The following is a 22,213-nucleotide window of genomic DNA, read 5'->3' as shown; positions in this document are numbered from 1 at the left end:
TTTCCTCTCTCTTCACAATCCTCATACAACACATTTAGAGCTCTGTAATCTGTCTTTATGAATGTTCAGCCTCCACACGTCATAGCAAATCTGTTAAGACTGTGTGTTTCTTCCTCAGTTACTTGCCTCACTCCTCTAGAAGTGGGAAGTCTCACATGACAGAGACCACAACAGTTCTCCGGGCTCATTAACCTTTCATACAGTATGTCTTGTTATTCAGCTCATGCACAGCCAGTGTCTGTTACATTCACCTTTTTGGCATATGCTAAATGTTGAGCAACACTAAAAAACACACTGCAGCCACAGCGCAGTATCTCAGCATTCTGAATGATTTAATAGCAAATTTGTTTTAATTTGCTAAAATTTACGTCAGTTTTCATTTTTGCTTCCATTTTGCTGCTGCCAAGGTGAAACTGATTTTTTTGCCATTTGAGACAATTTAAATTTAAATACACTGGATGATGATTAGTAACTTCTAAAATATTAGAAGAGTTATATAAGAGTTGTACATCACAAGCAATAATTTAAAAATCATTGGGAATCAAAGCAAGTCATGACAAAGACTCATGACATTATGGCATTTAGTGTGGTTTAAAATTGCTTTAATTAAAAGAAGGTGTAGTGTGTTAACATTTAATTGAGAATAAAAGCTTTGTATTCTGGTAATGATGCCTTGCAATCTCCATCTCCAAACTCCAACCAATTTCAACTATATTAGCCCAAGCATTTTAAACTAGAAATCATGTCTTATACCATGGCAAATTTATAACATCTCTCCAATTGTTGAAACTGTTCATATTATTACTGTTTCTGCACAGATCCTGCAAGTATAGGGTCCCTGTGCTCCTTGGTGGTGTTCCAGTTTCAAGCAGTGACAGGTAGTTACTAGTTAGTAGAACAGGAAGAAAGTAGCACATGTAGGATCTGATAATCAGGCTTGTAGAATGAAGACGCACACATAAGACATACCAGCTGACTTCTATTCAAACTCTATCTTATCATCTTTCTCACCATCTGTCTCTCAGCCCAATTATGACAACAGTGACATTCCTCTCACTGCAGTCTACAGGAACAATGTTGTCAGTTTCAGTGATTTCAGCAACATCAATTATTGGTGCATTTTTCCTTCAGAAACATCTGGGTATCCTCATTGGCTTGTCTCATCTATCAGAGTCAGACATGGACAGACACAGCTACACATTGATGAGCATGCATACAAATATACACACACCAGTTTAATTTTGAAGTTCACAACCCATCAATAAATGATTGACTGACTGACTGACTGACTGACTGACTGACTGACTGACTGACTGACTGACTGACTGACTGACTGACTGACTGACTGACTGACTGACTGACTGACTGACTGACTGACTGACTGACTGACTGACTGACTGACTGACTGACTGACTGACTGACTGACTGACTGACTGACTGACTGACAGACAGACAGACAGACAGACAGACAGACAGACAGACAGACAGACAGACAGACAGACAGACTTCATTCTCTATACTTTATGAAATGGAGTATAGCTCAGACACTTGTCAGTGCAATAGCTGCACAGAGGAGTTCAGTTTTAATTTTCTACTGATAAATTCTGATCAGTCAGAAAAATATAAAATAAGAACTATGCAGTATAATAGAAGCCCAAGAGATTTTAATTGGCTAGTTGGTGTTGGAAGTTACAACAAAGGATTGGAGAGGAGCTCAAGAATCCTTTAATATAGACAAGATTTACTAAATGAAAATAGACTTAGCACTCTAATGGCAAACCTAACAGATCCCAGAACAAAAGTTATATGCTAAAAGAGCAGAGGTGGTGATTTTAAAAGCACTTCATTTACCCCTAGAATAAAATAATAGAAACACTATTAAAAATGAATATAAAGTACCTAACATAGAGAGGATCCACTCTACCTTATGAACATCTTTTGTCCTTGTTTCACCTCCTTCACACAAATCCCAGCCAGTCTACAGGGGAACAGCCTATAGTTCATTAAGGGATGAAGTGGACATCTGTTTGCTTCACAACATCTTGGAAAGAATTTGTTGTGTGCAAGCCTGATGATACATAAAGCTGCAAAAATGCTCAATTTTATACTGGCATTCATAATTATTTTAAATTTGCTAAGCAGTGTTTATGCAGTCCTGGCCCAGGTCTAACAACATTATGATATTATTATTTAGGTTGTGGATGAAATGAAAAATAATAAGGAAATTGTGTTTAAAGTGGAAATCAGGGTACATCAGGTTCTGCAAAGGGGGCACATTGATGTCAGCACTTCAACAGTACATGTGAAGGTGCAGAGCAAAAGCAATGGCACCTAATGAGTGCTACAAGTCGGCAAAAACATATTTTGCCTCTCTTGAAATATAAATAAATCTAAAAGTAGGACAAATTAATTTATACTATTCAGCCTTGTTTTGTGCTTCCACAACTTGAATATAAGCTGTTTTTGGATGCATTATTATTAAAAAAAAACTGCTTTGGGTTCATATGCTCCTCCTTGCCAGTAATCCAGTGAGCAACTGGTATGATTTTCTCACCACATTTTTTATATTTTGTGATGCACTTTCTGGCTTCACAGGCTCTGTATACTGCCTTATTTTACTTTACAAACATACACTTTAAATAAATGAGTGACTCATCTGCACCTCTGCTTCTGTGATTTATTAGGTGCAGATTTTTCAGATCTTGCCGTTGCCTTTGGTCTACTCACTGAACAGCTACAAAAACATGAATCACAGCTCAAATGAATTTCATGCAAAAACAAAAAGGCAGGAGTTGCATTTGCACTTTAAAGTTCAAATGTTCTTTTCAGTAATGGAAAAGTAACACTGCTCTTTGGCAGGAGGTGGAGGGGTGAGTACTTCTGACTTTTTCAGAGCAACAGTGGCTGGCCAGAGAAGTGAGCGGAGAAAAAAAGGAATGCTAAATGCTAATTCATTCAGAAATTATCATTAATATTCAAAAAGAGGATTCACTCTTCCAGTGTCTGCTCTCAGTATTTCTGACCGTTTTGCTACATGACTTGGAAGTTACCCAATAACTTAATTATAAGAGCTACCTTTTAAAAGAAATTTTTCGTTTAGTGTAAAATATGGAGACAGACAAAGCATAACATGTAGTTTTGTTGGCCTCAGCAAACCCCAAATTGACAGCTGCAGCTGAGCAGAATATGATTCCAATATCATAGCTCAGCTATACGGAAACACAGATTTAATAAGGCATATACAAAAATAAACATTGCAGAGCTAAGCCTGTGTGCCACCCCAGAAGTCAATGTGCACATGATTTTTTTTAAAAACATAGATTACATAAAACAATTGTTTTAAATGTAAAACAATTACTTCATTCAATTTATTGAACATAACCAACAATTTAATTAGTTTTCAAGCAAAATTATGAGGTTTTATCATAGTAAAATGAATTTTGTTTTTGTACAGCTGTGAATATAAAGGATATCATGTTGGGATTTAGGAAACTCTCGGTTGTCTAAGTGCAGACAATCAGTTTTTAAATTTGAGAAAATCATTAGTTGCAGCTCTACAGTGTTTATACTGATTAGGAGTGTTAATAATGGCCAGCTTAGTGTCTTCACAGGACATCATGTCATATAAATGAAAAACCTCTTGACCTTCCACATAGATATAACATTTTAAATGTAACCTGTCATTAGGTGTAATGCAAAACTACAATTATAGTACCTATACGTGACAAGTGTTTAACACCTTTGAAAGCCTTTCAACAATATCAATGCTGAAACAAGCTGTATAACAGGCTTCAGTAATTGGGTAGAGGATTGCGGATAGTGTATTTATTGATTTTTGTTTGATTATTTTTATTCTGAGAGCCCAGGAGAGCACTTAACCTAGTACAGAGTAACAGGGTCATAGAGGGTTTTTCTTCACATCCTTTACAGCACAGAAATTGCTATGTTTTTGGACAGAAAAAACATCTGTTTAGTTTCTCTGGCATGAAAACAATATTACATTGTAGTATTACTAATGGAATATACCGAAAGTTACGCATGTAACTGCGGTTCTATGAATCCTGAATGACCGCCAGAGGGCGGTGCTGTAAGCACTGAATGTTCCCTTCGCACATGCGCAGTTCGAGTATTTATACCAACAAAGTCACGTGTGACCCTGGATGACCCCAGGAGGTGATATATTCCGGCGTCATCCAAGGCTCTTTTCCTACAGATTCTTCTCGCGAGAACGCGAGGATTCTGAGGGACAAGAGAGCTCTGGCGGTCATTCAGGATTCATAGAACCGCAGTTACATGCGTAACTTTCGTTCTATTTCATCCTTTCTGACCGCCAGAGGGCGGTGCTGTAAGCACTGAATGACTTATACCAGCGAAGTCACGAAGAATCCTGAGCATCCCTCTCACGGAGAGGGCCCCCAGGCCTCCGTCCGGAGGACCACATCCAGCGGCTGAGGAGTGACAACATTCAGCCTATAGAACCTGGAAAATGTGTTGGGTGATGTCCATGAAGCCGCAGCACATATATCGGCCAAGGGTACTCCTCTCAAGGCCGCCCATGATGTTGCGACACCTCTAGTGGAGTGGGCTGTCACGCTCTGCGGCAAGGTGCGATTGTCTGCCGTGTAGGCATGCGAGATGACCTCGACAATCCAGTGGGAGAGGCGCTGCTTAGAGAGAGCGCGACCCCTCTTAGGTCCCCCATAGCACAGGAACAGCTGGTCAGCTGTTCGTATCGCCGCTGTAGCTGCCATGTATGCCCGCAGTGCGCGTACCGGGCACAGTAATCTCAGCCTGTCCCCACCTGATTCCGGTGGGGGGTCAAACCGCGCAAGCCGTATGGGTTGATTGCGGTGCGAACCAGACAGCACCTTTGGAAGGAAGGCTGTGTTTGGCCACAGCGTAACGCCAGACCCGTCTGGACTCCATCTCAGGCATGTATCACTGACAGATAGGGCATGCAGCTCGCTGACGCGTTTTGCAGAGGTAATGGCCAGCAAAAACGCAGTTTTACAAGATACCCACTTCAGTTCCGCCTGTAACAACGGCTCGAAAGGAGGCGTGCACATGGCCTCCAGTACCAGCGGCAGGTCCCATGCCGGTGCACGTGGGCGTGTCGGAGGGCACAAGCGCCAGGCGCCCTTCAGAAAAAGAGATACCAGTGCGTGACGTCCCACCGTATTGTGGCCCGCCCAAACATGGTGACATGATATTGCAGCCACATAAACTTTAAGGGTAGAGGGGGAACGGCCCCTCTCCAGGAGGGATTGAAGGAAATCCAGGATCGTGGCCACTAGGCAAGATACCGGATCCTCCGCACGCTCAACACACCACTGTGCGAACAGCTTCCACCTGTTCTCATACTGCTGGCGAGTGGACAGTGCCCTGGCGTTCAGGATGGTCTGCCAGACAGGGTCCGAGAGAACTGTCCGCTGCAGTTCGGACCCTGCAGCGGCCAAACCCACAGCTGGAGACGTCGTGGATTGGGGTGCCAAATCCTCCCTCCCAGCTGGGACAGAAGGTCTGCCCTGTGCGGAAGGCACCATGGCCTGCCGCGACAGAGCTCGCACAGCAGTGGGAACCATGGCCGTGCTGGCCAGAAGGGGGCCACCAATAACAGTCTGTGACCCTGCCGAAGAACCCTGTGGAGTGTTGGAACCACAAGGGATAGCGGCGGGAAGGCATACAAAAGGCCCCGGGGCCAGGGATGGGCTAGAGCATCCTGGCCCAGGGGGCCTGTCGGCCCCATCCAGGAAAACCAGAGGGGACAGTGCGTCGACTCCTGCGAGGCAAACAGATCCACCTCCGCCCTGCCGTAGAGGTCCCAGATGTTGTGTACCACCTCCGGGTGGAGACGCCACTCCCCTGGAGGGAGCACCTGCCGAGAGAGGTAGTCTGCGAGCTGGTTCCTCTCTCCTGGTAGGTATATTGCCCGCAGGCTGGCCAGGCGTGGTGCGGCCCACACCAAAAGGTCCCAGGACGCCTTCAGAAGCTGCGCCGACCTGGTCCCCCCTTGATGATTGACATGATAGACGGTCGAGGTATTGTCCGACCGAATAAGCACGTGTTTTCCCCGTAGGCATGGCAAAAAGTACTCGAGGGCTCGATGCACCGCTCGCAGTTCCAACACATTGATGTGGTCGGTGCGTTCCCTGACAGGCCACTGCCCCTGTGCCGTCCTGTGTTGCCACACCGCTCCCCATCCTGTGGGGCAAGCGTCCGTAGAGACAACTTCTCTCCGCGACACTACAATGCCCATGGGGACCCCCCTGGACATGTAGGCCCTGCTCCGCCAAGGAGCCAGGGCACGAAGGCACCGCCCTGATACCCGGAGCCTCTGCCGCCTGTGGCGCTCTGCATCCAGGTGGAAGCCGTTCAGCCATCGCTGAAGGGGGCGTATGTACAGCAGGCCCAGAGGAACAATCTGCGAGACAGAGGTTAACTTGCCCAGAAGACGGAGAAACACGATGTAGGGCAGCGACCTGCCCGGCCTGAAGTGGCGGAGCAGGCGAAGAATGTCGCCCACCCGAGTCGGGGTTGGGCGAGTCATCATGGAGACTGTGTCCAAGGACATCCCGATGAAGGTCACCGACTGAGAGGGGATCAGACAGCTCTTGTCCAGATTGACCCGGAAGCCTAACCTGGCCACGTGGGACAACAGACGAGCTGTGTCCCGAGTGGCCTGAGCCTGGGATTTGGCGCAGACCAGCCAATCGTCCAGGTATGGTAACAGCCTGATCCCCCAGGCTTGCAAGGGAGCAAGAGCCGCTTTCACACACCGAGTGAACACCCGCGGTGAAAGCGACAGCCCGAATGGGAGCACTCGGAATTGCCAGTGGCGTCCCCGGTATGCGAAGCGGAGAAACCTCCTGTGCAGTGGTGAGATGGGGACGTGGAAGTAAGCGTCCCTGAGGTCTATAGAGGTGAACCAGTCCCCGCTGGCGACGGTCTGCAATACCTCTGTCACTGTCAGCATATGAAACGGCAAAACTTTCAGATACCTGTTGAGCCGTCTTAAGTCTAGAATCGGGCGGAACCCGCCCGTCCTTTTCGGAATGAGAAAATATGGGGAATAGAACCCTCTGGGCTGTGACAGAGGGTCTACTGCCTCGATCGCCCCTTTGGCGAGGAGGGCAGAGAGCTCCTGGTCCAATGCCAGGGCTTTTGCCGGGTCTCCGATGATGGTCATTTTGACCCGGTTCGAAACGGGGGGCCGGCGTCGGAACTGCAACTTGTACCCATGAGTCAAGGTGGCAACCACCCATGGGTCCGACGTGAGGGCAGCCCAACAGTTGAGGTGCTGTTGGATGAAGCTCCCGACCGCCGGCCCGGACGTTTCATCCCCTGCCCCCGCGGCCCTTAGGGGCCTTGGGGGGGCGACGGGGAGGACGCTGGGCCCAAGGCTGTTCTGGCCCAGGACGGGCTTGCTCCCGAAAGCCCCTGCCCACCCTCAGCGCCCGCTGATGCTGGTAAGGACCAGTAGCATGGTGGGTCCTACGCGGCAGCCGGGTCCTCGGAGCTGCTGCCCGAATTCTGAATGTAGGTGGGGGCGCCATGGGTCTACTGAGGCTCGACTGAGGCTCGACAACTGCTGTCTGGTCTCCCGAGCCTGAATGGTGCGCTCCAGCGCTGCCGATGCAGCTGACCCAAACAAGTGTCCCGGTTCCACAGGGACACTACGGAGGACATTGCGACACTGCTCAGTCAGAGCTGACTGTGCCAGCCATATCTGACGCCGAGTCTGGACAAGAAACGACATCATCCTACCCAGCTCACGGGTTAAGATGGCAAAAGTCTGCAATGCCGCATCGCTGAATGCCGTAGCGGAAGCCGCATCTGTGGTGTCCGGCAAGGAGGCCGATAAGGCAAACATCAGGTGCGCTAGTGAGTTTCCCAGACGGCCAGCACGCGCACCAGCATCATAGGCCCTTGTCACCAGGTCGTCCGTGACCCGGCATTGGGGCCGCGGGCACCGGACAGTGGGGCGCAGGGCCTCCTCAGGTGTCACAATGAGGGAGGCCACCGCTGGCTCTACCGCTGGCATGTGTGCCAAGCCAGCCTCTGCTGCATTGTGCATGGATGCTAGGACTCGACCATCTGCTGAAAGCCGAGACCTGGCTCTTGGGTCCCGCCGGCAGGTATGTAGCTCCTCCAGATATTCTCTGGAAGGGGGAACAACAAAGGCCGTAGGAGGCCGCCCACGCCTGAAGAAGGCACTCTGGGGGTTCGGGTCCACCTGCTGTGGGATCTCTATATTCAAGCACCCCAGCGCCATGCGCATGAGGTCTTGCATTGAAGTGTCCCCTGTGGTACTCGCCGAGCTGTGACCAGAGGATACCGAACTCGGGCCTGAAGTCTGAGAGGGCCCTTCCTCAGCATCATCCGTAAACTGGGAAGCTGAGGCAGCCAATGAGAGGACATCTTCCTCCGGGGCCCAACTGGGCCCAGGCGGAGAGGGTGGCACTGCCGCCGCTGCTGGAGGGTCTGCGTGTTGAGTCAAGAACGCAGATCTCATCTCCGCTAATTCTGCTGACAGCCTGTCAACTCTCGAGGAAAGCCCACGTCCGATCCTTGCCCTCTTCCTAGGGGGGGCCGTTGTCACCGTGGGCTCCGCCAGGCGCCTTGACCGCCGAGGGGGCCCTAGCGCCACTCGTCCTGAGGGGGGGAGGTCACCCTCATCCCCCGGTGTCAGCAGTGCCAACCTGGCTACCCTCTGTGCCCGAGGCAAGTAGCTGCAGTTCATGCACGGGTTGTCAGACAACCCTTCCCTCAAGTGATCCGGGCCGAGGCAGGCCGGGCAGAGGTCGTGCCCATCGTCCGGCTGAAGCCTGGCACCACAGTTCACACAGCAGTGAGCCCCCTCCATGCTGAGAGGCTTTGCCCCAGTACCAAAGGGCTGATACGCCCCTGACGCTGCAACCGCCGCCCAGGGGAGTAATCCAAGTGCCAGAAACTGGGAGCGCGAACGCTGCCGTCACCAGTAGCAGCTGAGAGTGTTGACTGTATGTCTCCCCTTTTTTTGTTTTTTGTTTGTTTTTTTTTTTTTTTATTTCAAAGAAAAAACCCGACACAGCGTCCCACCCGCAAGGTAGAGACGATGCAGCAACCCAATTGGGAGTGGGGAGCGCGAACGCTGCCGTCACCAATGGCGGCTGAGGTGAGTGCACTGCCCTCCTTTTCTTGTTGTTTTCACAAAGAAAACAGGTACAACAACTCACCCGCAGGGGAGAAATGATGTAGCAAAGCCAATGTGGGAGCGGGGAGCGCGAACGCTGCCGTCACCAATAGAGGCTGAAAGCGGGTGCACTGCCGTCCTTTTCTTGTTGTTTTCACAGAAAGAGCAGGTACCACAACTCACCTGCAGGAGAGAAATGATGTGGCAAAGCCGATGTGGGAGCAGGGAGCGCGAACGCTGCCGTCACCAGTAGAGGCCCGTTTCTTTTGTTTTGTTTTTTTTTTTTGTTATATTATAATATAATTAGGAAACTAGCTACATCGTCCCGACCAGTGGAGAAACGATGCAGCCAAAGGAAAAAATGGGAGAGGGGAGCGCGAACGCTGCCGTCACCAGTAGAAGTCCGTTTCTTTTTTTTTTTTTTTTTGTTTTTGTTATATTATTATATAATTGGGAAACTAGCTACATCGTCCCGACCAGTGGAGAAACGATGCAGCCAAAGGAAAAAATGGGAGAGTGGAGCGCGAACGCTGCCGTCACCAGTAGAAGTCAGTTTCTTTTTTTTTTTTTTTTTGTTATATTATTATATAATTAGGAAACTAGCTACATCGTCCCGACCAGTGGAGAAACGATGCAGCCACTGGAAAAAATGGGAGAGGGGAGCGCGAACGCTGCCGTCACCAGTAGAGGTCGGAGATACTGTCTGTCCGTCCCTCCTCTTGTCTCGTTTTTCTCTGTCTTGTTATATTATTATATGATTAGGAAGCCAGCTACATCATCCCGACCGCAATGGAGAGACGATGCAGCAAAAGGAAAGAATGGGAGAGGGGAGCGCGAACGCTGCCGTCACCAGCAGAGGCTACAGGCGTAGCGTCGTTAAAGAAAAACAACTGCGGCGGTTTAGCCGCAGCGGAAAACACAAGTAAATGTCCTTGATATTGGCAAATGAAACACCGCTATGGCGGCGGAGCAATCAAACTATGCAGCCGACAGTCAGTGGGAGAGGGGAGGGGAGACGCTACCGTCACCACCAGCACTGCAATAGCACTAACGAAAAACAACCACGGCGTTGTCACCGAGGCGGACGCACAATGCGTCCGATGCCGAGAGAAAAAGAAACAATGGGAGAGGGGAGCGCGAACGCCACCGTCACCAACAAATTCGGCACTCCAAAAGAAAGCAACTTTTGCTGCTGCGGTGCACCCACAGCGAAAGAGCGTACAATTATTACCTCCCGGGTAATGCAACAACGGGAAGATCCCGAATCCACAGTCGCAGCCCCTGGAGGGCGAATCCGCTTCTCCGACCACTCGAGTCACGGGGCTCCCAGCAACTGGTAAGGAATGTGCCACTTGCAAAGCAATCGGCCACCATGCGAACCGCGCGCGAGAAGAAAAGAGGAAAAGAGCCTTGGATGACGCCGGAATATATCACCTCCGGGGGTCATCCAGGGTCACACGTGACTTTGTTGGTATAAATACTCGAACTGCGCATGCGCGAAGGGAACATTCAGTGCTTACACCACCGCCCTCTGGCGGTCAGAAAGGATGAAATAGAACTTTGAATTACAATGGCCAAACAGAGTACAACCTCAACTTATTGCTTCAAACACTGAAGATATTCATCTTTGTTTTATGTTGCTTGTTTTCTTGGCTTAGGAGAGATGCTGACATTTCAATTCCAGGTTTTAACAAAATCAGAAGAGTAAATCATGAATAATCGGTAACTAAGTTCATCCTGAGAAAATACCATGATTCTGACCATCAGTACTTCAAAGTAGATCTGGATTCACAAGCTTCACAAGAACTGTGCATATTAGTCCAGTTATACCATGAAAACTCTGTAAGTTATTAAAGCAGGTTTGATTATCGAGCACATGGCATAGTTAAATAAACTTTGTAATTATTGTGCTTTGTTTTACTGACACATTGTGAAAAAAAAAATGCTCCATCAACAAAGGATTATAAATTAATTAAATCAGTTTGAGTGTAAGGATTACCAAAATGTAAAAATGTGCATGGTATGTGTAGTGTGTAGTGTGTGCAGCAGTAGGCCCCAAGAGGAAAAGGTGAAGGGGAGACAGTCTTCATGGATGTTCTGGTGTCAACTTTTTCACGTCTAGCCTGGAGAACATCATCTGCCTAAGATCCCAGTGCAAATACATCACATGTACTCTTGGATATTTCAATGAAACTATACAGACTATTTCTAGAGATCTTAAACAAGAATTTTAATTCCCTCTGCTAAAGTACAGCAATACACCTTGCATGTATTCTTGTTTCATAAGAGACTTTTTCTTTTTTTGCAGGTGAGTCAGTCAGTGCTTTTACTCTCATTGTACAATGTACAATTGTACGTTACTCTAGTGGATAATAATGGACATAGGCCTACATCTAAAAGACAAAGTATAAAGTAACAACTATAATAAAAGTATAAAAACCTATAAGAATATGTATTTAAAAAAAAAAAAATTCTATTGCACATTGCACACACCCATCACTATTACATGAACCTACTGAAAGGTATAGTTCAGAATTAAGAATTGATTTCTCTAATATAAAATAAGACTAGAAATTGTTGCTGTTCTTTTCTCTCTCCTCTATCCACTCACCCCAACCAGTCGAGGCAGATGGCCACCCAAACTGAGCCCGGTTCTGCTGGAGGTTTTTTCTTCCGTTAAAGGGAGTTTTTCCTCTCCACTGTCACCAAGTACTTGCTCATAAGGGATTTGTTGGGTTTTTAGTTTTTGTAAAGTGCCTTGAGATGATTTGTATTGTGATTTGGCGCTATACAAATAAAATTTAATTGAATTGAATTAATGCACCACAATCAGGCGCTTGTATGGTAGCCTTAGAAAGCACTCATCAGTGCCATACCAAAATACAAATAAAAATACATAAATGCATAAACACAAACACAGGGGCTTCATTGTTCTGCAGTGCTATTTGTGTTCATCACTCTAATCAAATAATCAAGTCAAACAAAGAAAACAAATGTGTAAAGGTCACAGTAATATTATCATTACACATATAAATGCAGATGTTGCCCCATACTCAGATGCAGTGCAAAAGCACCAGCAGGCACCATTAGAACAAGGTACAAGGTAAAGAATAAAAAAAAAAAAGAAATTAGCAGTGCAGGATAATGCAATGCAAGAAGATCATAATGGCATTTTGACTTTAATGTAGCAACTCTGAGGTCTCCAGGTCTTTCACAGCACAGGTTAGCAAACTCATATGACCACTGAAGAGAAGGACAACTCTTGGGAAACTGTACAGAGCAGCTTGAAGTCATTGTTAAAGATGACAGAAATCATTTTGCAAAATGTCTCAATATTCAACAGGTAGCAACATGTTAGCTGTCTAGAATGAGCCTTATAGAGGGAAATGTGTTTTGATGATGCAGCAGGTCAAGGAGCACATGTATACTGACACTAAAGTTATTTAATTTAGTTATTTAATACCATCAGTACCATAATTGTTTATTTTCAAGACACATATTACTGCTATTCTTTTTGATGACAAAAAAAAAAAAAAATATTTGCAATGAGTAATGGAGCATCAAGTATCCTAAAAAATATACTGCAAATTAGTGTTCAGGTCAGATGACTACACATAAAATAACATAGAATATGGATTTTTCCCTATATTTTTTTTTTATTTGTTGACTTTTCAACCTTCTCATAATTTACCTTTTAAGTGATAAACTGTAGCGTATTTCTCAAAAAAAGTCAAGGAATGTCAAGGAATGACAAGGAGTGTCTATTCACCCAATTTACTTTGAACAAAAGATAATTAAACTCACATTTTGGTGCAAAACAATTTCTCTCCAGTGTTTTTAGAGGAAGTACTGGTGGATGAGACAACACTAAAGAGCTCTCTGCCTCAAAGAAATATTTTACCAGTATGTGAAGAGGCACTCTGGGAAGGCATAACAAATACAGTGAATACATTTGGGCACCAGAGGAGCAATTTTAACGAGGAAAAAAGTCCTACAGTAGAAAGAGAATAACTAAAGTCAAGCCTGACACAAATAAAGCCTGTGTACGAGCTACTATTGGTGGCCTTGAAGAGGAGCCTTTAACTCCCAGCAAACAAAGAAATGCCTGACATGCTATTCAAAGGTGCATGTCTAGATAAGAATCACCTCTCCACTGCAGCAGACGGGCAGCGTGTCAAACAGAAAACATGCCCCAGTTTCAACAAACCTTGCCCTTTTACAGATAATTGTGACAACATTTCAACCGCTAACCTTTCATGTGCAGCAGAAACAAGGGAAGAAATGAAGAGACATGTATCAGGCTTAGTGAGTGGAGGAATGTACAGTAATGAAAAAAGTAGCAAAACAACCTAATTGGAATTTTAGCTGAAATACTATTACATTTTCAGGATTGTGTGTGAACAATATAAGAATATACTCCGAGCTTAGTATTATTCTTGAGTTAACAATAATCTTAACATGTTCCCATTGTAGGTTTTATCGTAGAACTAGTGTTAACTCAAAGTTCACACATGGTGAGAATAATATGTAGTAGAGAATTCAAGGGGAAAGCATTTTGCATTTTCCAGTATTTGACTGTATCTGAAAGAAGCAAAGTTCAGTGTTGACCTCAAATCCCAGTGTATATGGCACCAACTGTCCTTAGAGAGAAAGTGCAGATGAGAAATTGATGGATAAAAGTGCACCTGCAGCCCACAGGGAGAAAAAAGGAAAACTTTTTTTTATTATTATTATTTTCAAACGAAAACAGTGAACACTGAGTACTGAGACAGATACAAACAGCACCCTCTACCTCAACAATGACCCCATTGTCTCCTGAGGAGAAAGACAAAAGCAAGTGAACACCACTGTCAACAGCAAAAACAGTTGCTGATAGAACAAAGCGGCAGAGAAGTGCCCCCAACCCTGTGTTCTAGTTATATTAAGTATAATTTACTATTTCCTGGTGAACAAGAAAAGGGACACTAAATATACTGCTCAAGCCATTTCGACTCAGCTGTCAGCTTGACACAACATAATCCAAATAGACAAAATACACTGCCAAAACTACCCTACCAAAAGAAAGATGCCATAAACTACAAATCACAAGCTGAGAAAAACAAAACAAAACAAAAAAAAAATTGCCTGGAAATGTTGATAATGGAAAGATAATAATATGGGAACTTTTTTTTTTCCTAAAACAAAGATACAATAAATTAAACTTTATCCCCGATCAAGACAACTCATCTTTTATTGTCTGAGGTTGTCTGTAGGCTAAACTGCCCACATCTGTTAATGTGACTACTATGCATAATAATCCAGACCAGATTCATGCATATTCCCACAAGATCAGACAGTCTGGCATCTGATATTTTTATTTAGCAGAATAATGCCCATGAAATGAATCCCAAGAAAACCCCAATCTCTGTATTCTAAAGACAAGTCTTGAGTATTTTTCAAATCATTACAATGAAGATATAACTGTAGAGTATGTGACTTCTGCATTTGTAAAGTGGTGGAATTCTTTTTGAATTCATTTTTGCTGCTGGAGATTCTGCAAGTTTTTTACTAAAAAGTCAGAAATGGCTTTGAGATCGACAAAACAAGCAAAAGTAGCCAGAGACATTTAAACTACATATAGGACAGCTATAGCCAGCTACTAGTATTAAATGTACGTGAGATGCAAGTATTATTTACTATGTATTTACTGTACCTATTTGGCTGCACATACTGTATATTGTATGCTGTATATGAAGGATATCTAGGGATGGTACTGATTCTTTGGAACAAGTGCCAAAAGAAATATCTCTGTTTTGAGCCTAGTTGTCATTTCAGGGTCATTCTAGTCACATTTGTTTTTTGCATGTTTGACTTCAGATTGCTGGCCACATGGCGCAGTAAATATGAAGTCGACATATGCTGAAAATTTCTCCTCTATAATACTTGCAGCATATGAAAAATCAGCAAATACAACAGAAAAACTTACATAATTTGGTATTTATTCAGGCATTTCAGAATTGAGAAGCAAGACATATTGTAATGCTAAATGCTGGAGGGACAGTGCGAACTTGGGCTTGCATAAGCTAAAATAACGTTAAAGATAATGTTTACCTGATGGCAGATAATGGCCGCGCCCTCTACAAATACAACCAAACCAATCTTTTTTCACATATGCAGAGGTACCCTGAAAAACATGTAAGCAGACTTTGATGCATAAGATTCCCTTTTAATTCCCCTTTAATAATTTTGGAAGTCTAAAAAACTTTTAAAAGTGACCATTGGAAAGAAATTGCCATTTGCTGGAATTATGTCAGTTCATTTTCTGTTAAACTAAACTGTTAAATGTGTGAATGAAGAGGCACCACAAAGCCATTTTTTAATGTCTTAACCCCAGAATTACAGCATGTTTATATCAAGGTATAACAACATTCAACCACTTTGTGCAATGACAGTAATCTTCAAGATTTCAGACAACCGTGCTTTGTGCAAGAATACAACCACCTTTTCTCTACTTTTATTTCTCAAATTAATCCAATTAATTTCTTTTTGTTTTGCTTTGTCACATGATTATTTTGAATATCAAAGCTAGTGTAATTGTAAAGGTGTGTCCTCAATGTCTTTTCAGACATTTTCTAACAGTTCTGGGGCTTCACATAGTGCAGGGGATGATGGAATATAGTGTCTCTACATCCTTTTATAGTCTACATTTCATTTTTAAGCCCTGAGGAGAAAAACGTGGTTCAAAGGGACCGAGGGCATAATGAGTGACAGTATAGTCACTGCCAGTAGGTACAATCCAGGTGTCACTCAAGCAACAACACTCTTTACACAGACTTATTCAGCCCTGACAAATGAACAAGGACTATTTGAAAGTCAGTGAGCTGAATAAAGCAGTTAAGTCCTAAGCCTCTTTTTTTATCTTTCCCATTTTCTTTTGTTTGCTCTCTGAGGTCCCAAACCTCTGCACCTTGGTTAGGTTCCCCCACCCTTTTGTTGGACTCATACTTGAATGGTTCAAAATTGCCTCTTGGATTGCTTTTCAGAAAATCCCTGAAGAGGACAGTGGAGCAAATTCATTTAATTTGCATGTCTATCTCAACAAGAGACACCACTGAATTGTTGGAATAGGAGAAGGAGTGTGTGTTCTCTCCTTCTTTAGAGCAGGACAGGCATGACACATACACAAACTGACCAAGTGCTCGAAAAGTTTTATAAATCCAATATGTGGGCCTAAAGAACAACAACCTCTACAATTTGTGAAAGCCTTTTAGAGTTGTTTGGTAATGATCTAACCACAAATACGTCAGAAGCAGGTTCAACACAATGGGGTGATTTCAAAGTATTTCCAGATGCACATTTCTATTTTTATCCCAACCAGTTTGCCATATAGTTCTCAAAATCTGAACATTTACTTGAGCTTTTCCTGAGGGATTTATGTTTCAGCGCCTTTGTGCTGTCAGTGTTCCGCATCTCATTTTGAAGGAGTTTAGTTAAGTCACTATACTGTAGTGCCACAGTATCTTGCTAGTTATGGAAGTTCTATAGTTATTTGCTTTGACAGAGATTCATCAAGTAACTTTGCAAAAGAGAACAAACTATGGAGCAAATTTAACAATACACAGACGCTGCCTTCACAGCATAATTCTATGAAGCATTTGCCCAATCTTTACTGGTAGGTGATTGATAAGATGGCCACTGGCACAAAACTATTTGTCCCGTATCTAAAAATAACTACCCTTGTTAAATTGTAATCACACCCTAGTGCCTGATCTTGATTCAGAGCGACAGTGCAACAGAGAATAAAGTTTAAATCAGATCAATCATATGTAGATGTGACATTTAACACCAACAGTAGATTCCCAGCTGCTGGAGGATGAAAGTCCTGTTTGAACATTTGACAGGCAACTCCACAGAGCCTCCTGTGGGTAGAGTTAGCGTGCAGGGTCGTGATGCAACATTCTTGATAAAAGAGGCCCAGTGATTTTGTGCATTAATCATTGTCATTAATTGATTCAAAATAAAATTGCAGACAAGAGATACTGATATTGACTGATTTACATTAGAAGTACATTTTATCTTGCTAGGGATGAAATCTTCAGAAGTAACACAAACAGGCAAAATATTTAGTTTGTACCTTACTGATAACCACAGCACATATTCTTGGGAGATTAATATTTCTGGCTCATAAGTAGTTATAATCATTTGTAAACAGTACTGTCAAGTGTGGTGCCTGAAAAATGTAAAAGAAATTTGTTCCAATACTCTATACCATATTACTATCTAGCAACTAAATGGTTTGTACCCTATGTGACCAACCTGGGCCTAAAATAAAACATTTTTCCATCACCATCATCAGTAAAAAATCACAACATATGTCTGAATTAAACTGGCAATTCAGTTTATCATAAACATGTATTGTTCATATAAATGTTAAGATGTGAATTCCATGCCTGAATCTTGTATTTGCTTTTATTTTGTAGAGGGACACTGTTGCAATTTATTGGAAAGATGCAGCAAAAAGGTTTTTTGACAGTCTTAGGTCAATTATGAACACATATAAATGCATATATTTCAAAATTTCCTGTCAGAGAAGCTCATCAAAGCTTGTAATTGCATGGATAGAAGAAATAGAAGACCTTATAAAATTTGACAGTTTGCTAATAAATCATTCTAAACATCCTAAACTGGAAAAGAAATATATACAACCTCTAAATATTTGAATACAACTCAAAAAATTGCATGAGGAATATCCTGGAGACTTCTGAATTTATTTAGTTTCTCCCATATATGAAGCCTAACCCTACCAATGGGAATAAATTATACTTAAATGCACATACTGTACGTCCTTTATTGTAAGAATACTGGACCATTTATAACCCCCCAGAATTACAATTACAATTAAACCAGATTTCTTTACTAAATCTTCCATCATATGACAGTGACTCCTTTACTTTGAGCAGCAAATACAGCGCATGACCTTTTCTGACCTTTCTGATTGTACGTCACAACTCAGCTAAGAGTCTGCATGATTAACAGGCCCTGTGGACTAGCATCTGTGCACTGCTTTACATCTCCCTCGCCCAACAATGCAAGAGGCAGCACCTTATGCCACCAAATGAAGGCTTCATTTTTCATTGTCCTGAGGAAGATTTCATGATCACTTTACCATGTGTGCTAGTTGCTTAAAAAGGCCATTTCTAACAAAGGAAAACTTGTTTTATATTCAACACAGAATCTCTATGCTGGCAAGAAACTTCAATGCCTCAAGCAAACAAATGTTCCATCGTCTGCCTTTCGCAAACCTTTAGATCTCTGTGAATGTCAGCAATATTATCCTCCCACACCAGTCCCCAAATCCAGTCTGAAGGCCTGGCCACCATGCTCGAATCAAATCTCAAGATGCCAAGGCGTCTGTGATGTAGCCCACCGCTACAAAGCCAAGGCACAGAAGAAAAACACTGGGGCAGATCGATAGCCTGACTAGGAAAATATCAGGCTTGACCATGGGGCAGCAACTCAAAGTGTCTGACAGACAGAAATCATTCCACCATGACAAGCCAGGCATGCTAAATGCTGATGAGCTTGTTTGAAAAGGTCTCACCACTTGGGATATCTAAGTGTCAGCCATTAATAGCATACTTTTTTCACTGAAAGAACTCCATTTAGAACCAACTGTGCTGTTTGGCTGCTTCTGTTAAATATGAGCCATATTTTACTTTAAATATTGTTGAATGTTAAACTATTTGTGCTGAAGTCAAATGTTGAACTGTTTTATAACATGATTTACAAACAGATCATAATTAACTGATGTTTCAACTCCTTCAGTATTTTAACGTACTCTTCAACTGCTTTCAGCACAAACATTTAAAATGTCCTCAGCAGACTCAGACACTTCGAATTCCACTGAAACCTGAACAGCTTTCAGCCCACAACATTAACCAACACTTAAACTTTTTCCTGCTTACACTTTAACTTTCACCAACACTTTAGCTACTTTCAGTGTTTCAACATTCTTTCCTGCTTACAATTAACTGACATAATTTTAACTGCTTTGATTAGCACTTACTCCTATATGAAAACATTTAAAAGGCTCCAATAAGTCAGTATGTTAAGTGGTTCAACACAAATTATCAGGTGCACAAAAATTCTATTCAAAAGAATTGACCTTTTTACAGTTTTATATAATTCGATATTTTTGCTTTAATTTTATATACAGTGTGCATTTTAACTGCGCTGTGGTTGGAAGTGTGGTTAATTGCCTACAGTTCAGATATTAAATAAGGCTGTTTTGTTCTAACAATTTTATAATGGACAGTTTGTTTAGTCAGTTTGATAGCTGGGAAATGCCTAGATTTGCTTGACAATATAATCTGGTGTCACTCACTGAATGTTGCTATGTAAATATATTCAGTTATATTATTAGTATTCAATTCTCTGATGTTAAAGGGCAATGCAGCTTCTCAGAGAACACCAGCTTATCTGTGTAAAGTTACACTCTGGGTAAATACCATGATGCGGCTAAATCAATTGACAAGGTGCTGGATATTACAAGAACTGAATTTAAATGTGAATTCTTTGAACAAAACTGAGTCAAGTAGTACAGTGTGATTTGAGACCACAAGGGGATAACATCCCTGTTGAATTTAATTTTATTCAGTAACACACAGCTGTATTCAAATAACTACAAGGCTCTACTGTAGTATCAAAATAGCACAACTTTGTACTATAGAGTCAGAAAGGAAACAACCAACAGCTGCAAACTGCACCCACACAACCATCCATCCTGCAAGTTACAGTATAAGATGCCATTCAACCTACTTGAATTTTAAATTAAATGGATTTCCTGAACCACCAAACATAATCACAGGATTTGGTATCAACTCTCACATTCTTTCGAATGATTTCATGGCTGTGGTTAAATCGTGTTGGTGTGAGGCAGAAACCCAAGACCCAAAGCTCCTAAAGCATTTTCTTCCTTGGTCCAATGCTACTTACTTCATTTTATGGAAATCATTTTGAGGTTTACTTCAAACAACAGATATTTTGTCTTTTAGCCTGCCTTCCTCCAGAAAAAGTCAATGTAGACATGAGAGTTTATGTGAAGGATTTTTTTTTTCAGTAGTTGCACATCAATAATAGCAATAATGGTTGAGGACAGAAAGTCCCCCCACATCACACCTTAGCAGAACTAATATTTTTACTGCAAATTAATACATTTACTGAATACCCTCGGTGTATGTACTGTATTAGGTAAATCTTGCAGTCTAACACAACAACCTCAATGCTTTCTAAACAGATTCAAGTATTTAATTGCTTTGAAGCTGGTGATAGACTAAACACTGGTTGTTTCTTAGCGTGTTTGTGGTGCTGTTGGATTTTACCACACTGTGATAAAATTTTGTGAATTTTATGTTTTGTACACTACATATAATATGGATGCAGTAGTTTCTAAACATCAGAAATTATAGTATCCAAATTTCACAAACAATTTTAAAACAGATTAAAGTAAAAGATGAAACCTATCATGAAAGTAGCATGTATTTTAAGGCTGACTGATTGATGATTTTGAAAAATGTGTATTTAATAACCTGGCAAGACATTTCATTAATTGTATTATATAACGCACTCCCATTATATACATATATGCAACAACAACAAACTTTAGCCAGTAAGTGATGGAACTTTAACCAACACAGTAAATTATATGTATTTATCCTACATATGCATATAAATGACTGTTTTTTTTTTTATTGGTGAAGGAGGATGCGACTGTGTAGGCTAACCTCTTAGACAGGCTAAGTGCCACTGGAACACTGCCAGCTTTAAACAGCATCCAAGCAGATGGTAGAATGAACCAGACAAGGCACACAAACACACTCCTCCAGCAGAAGCCGAGTGATTGAGACAACCTGTGGTGTTGCCACCTGTTTTAGCACACTGCATAATTAAACCGTACCCACAAAACTCTCTGCTCATCACAATGACTCACTTTCCCAGCATCCCTCGAGCAGCACTTGGTGAGCTCATTCATCATAAAGAACTAAAAAGGAGCTCCAGTTGTTCGCCTTCTCTCCTCTCCTTTGTCTTCACACACACACACAGACACACACACAGACACACACACAGACACACACACAGACACACACACAGACACACACACACAGACACACACACACAGACACACACACACAGACACACACACACAGACACACACAGGCACGCAAGCATGCAAGCACGCAAGCCTCAACCCTCCAAGGGATACTTTAAAAAAGGTTTATGGACACATGAAGAGGAAAATTTGACGTGTTCACCTTTTCAGAAAATACATTTTAACTTTGTGCTACCTTAGAAAACAAAGAATTACTCAGAGGTGCATACAATGATCTTGGGGTTACATATTGATCATTTACTTGCTTCCGTTTGACGCAAGCCCATCTCAGACTTTGCAATGATTCATTCTATCACATGGCTGCACATCTCCTCTCCATTTTCCCAACACTAAAATAAGCATAAAGGCAGTGGATTATAATGGCCATTTATTCCACCGATTAGCATTCCAATAGAAAATATCATCTCTCCATTTTCCCAACACTAAAATAAGCATAAAGGCAGTGGATCACAATGGCCATTTATTCCACCTATTAGCATTCCAATAGAAAATATCATTCAAAAATCATGTTTAAAAATTTTAAATATTTCAGTAACTGTGGCATAATAAAAACTATGAAAGCCAACTACATCTACATCTGTGAGTTGTGTTCTGTAAAATGCTTTAAACGGTTGTTGACTCAATGTGCAGCTAGGACACTTAATGGGCCTACTGAGACACATGGGCTTAAGGCTAGGACGAAGCTGGGTGTGTGAAGACACCGTATGAATGACTGTTAAATACATGTATTGACTTGATTTCCCTTGCAGACACTTTTCACATACACACCTGGTCTGGCACATACCATGCCAATTATACTAACATATATACTTTGATACTCTATGTTTTTGTGGACCAGAGTTATGAATATTTATTCCCAATCAGTCGTATTGTTGAATGGAATATTTGCCTTT

General features: G+C 42.7%; 1 protein-coding gene across 2 annotated transcripts in view; it reads right to left on the bottom strand.

Moving 5' to 3' along the window:
• The window catches only part of tex264b (testis expressed 264, ER-phagy receptor b), a 35,399-nt gene that overhangs the window by 7,264 nt on the left and 5,922 nt on the right, over nucleotides 1-22,213 (bottom strand). The gene's annotated exons all lie outside the window — the stretch shown is intronic.

This window comes from Mastacembelus armatus, chromosome 5 (assembly GCF_900324485.2).
Source record: "Mastacembelus armatus chromosome 5, fMasArm1.2, whole genome shotgun sequence".
NCBI classification, from domain to species: domain Eukaryota; kingdom Metazoa; phylum Chordata; class Actinopteri; order Synbranchiformes; family Mastacembelidae; genus Mastacembelus; species Mastacembelus armatus.
The sequence above is the reverse complement of the archived record's forward strand: the minus strand, read 5'-3'. Positions and strand labels throughout refer to the sequence as shown.